Genomic DNA, 1,571 nt, shown 5'->3' with positions numbered 1-1,571 from the left:
AAATCATTATACTGTACACCTAAAACTAATACAATGTTTTATATCAATTATATCTCAATTTAAATAAAAAAGAAATTTCTCAAATCAATAGTCTAACCTCCCACCTTAAGACGCTGAGCAAACTAAAACTGAAGCAAGCAGAAGGAGGGCAATAAAAAGATTAGAGCAGAAAACAGTGAAATTGAAAAGAGAAAAACAAAAGAGAAAATCAATGAAACAAAAATCTGGTTCTTTGAAAAGATCAACAAATTTAACAAACCTTTAGCTAAATTAATCAAAAATGAAGACTCAAATTACTAGAATCATAAATGAAAAGGGAGACATTACTACTGACCCTACAGAAATAAAAAGCATTATAAAGGAACTATTGTGTACCATGAATTATGCATATAATATGCATATATTGTATAATATATATTATGAATAACCACATACCAATAAACCATATAACTTAGATGAATTAGACAAATTCCTAGAAAGACACGAACTACCAAAATTAACTTAAAAAGAAATAGACACTCAGAATAGACCTATAGCAAGTGAAAAGACTGAAAAAGTAATCAAAACTCCCTGCCAAGAAAAGCTCAGGCCCAGAGACTTCACCACTGAATTCTACCAAACATTTATAGATAAATGAACACTAATTCTTCACATACTCTTCCAAAAAATAAAAGAGAGGGGAGAATACTTCCCAATGACCTATGAGGCCATTATTATCCTGATACCAACACTAGAAAATACCACAAGAAAAGAGAACTACAGACAAATATATGAATGTGGATGACAAAAATCATCAATAAAATACTAGTGAACCAAATCTAGCAATATATAAAAGAATTACACAACATAACCAAGTCGGATTTGTCCCAGGAATTCAAGGTTGGTTCCACATCTGAAAATCAGTTAATACATCATAACAATAGAATAAAAAGCAAAAATCACATGATCATCTCAACAGATGCAGAGAAAGCATTTGACAAACTCCAACACCCTTTTGTGATTAAAAAAAAAAAAACTCAACAAACTGGAAACAAAAAGGAACTTCCTCAACCTAATAAAATGAATCTACAAAAAGCCCACAACTAAATTCACATGTGATGATGAAAGACTAGGTGTTTTCTCCATAGGATCAGGAATTACACAAGGGTGTTTGCTCTCACCATTTCTTTTTTTTTTTTTTTTTTTTAAGATTTTATTTATTTATTTGGGAGAGAGAGAGCGAGAGTGAAAGAGAGAGCACAAGCAGGGTAAGGGGCAGAGGAAGAGGGAGAAGCAGAATCCCTGCTAAGCAGAGAACCCGATACAGGGCTCAATCCCAGGACCCTGGGATCATGACCTGAGCGAAAGGCAGACGCTTAGCCAACTTAGCCACCCAGGTGCCCCTCACCACTTCTTTTCAACATTGTACTAGAGGTTCTAGCCAGTGCCACCTTGACAGATTAAAGACGGACACAAATTCTTTGACATTCCTTCATTAGTCATCTATAAATAGAGATAGTTTTATTTATTCCTCTCCAATCTGGATGCCTTTTATTTATTGATTTCCTGGCTGGCTGTCAGCCAGGGGCCTG

This window comes from Zalophus californianus, chromosome 3, assembly GCF_009762305.2.
Source record: "Zalophus californianus isolate mZalCal1 chromosome 3, mZalCal1.pri.v2, whole genome shotgun sequence".
Taxonomy (NCBI): Eukaryota; Metazoa; Chordata; class Mammalia; order Carnivora; family Otariidae; genus Zalophus; species Zalophus californianus.
Note: the sequence above shows the minus strand (reverse complement) of the source record.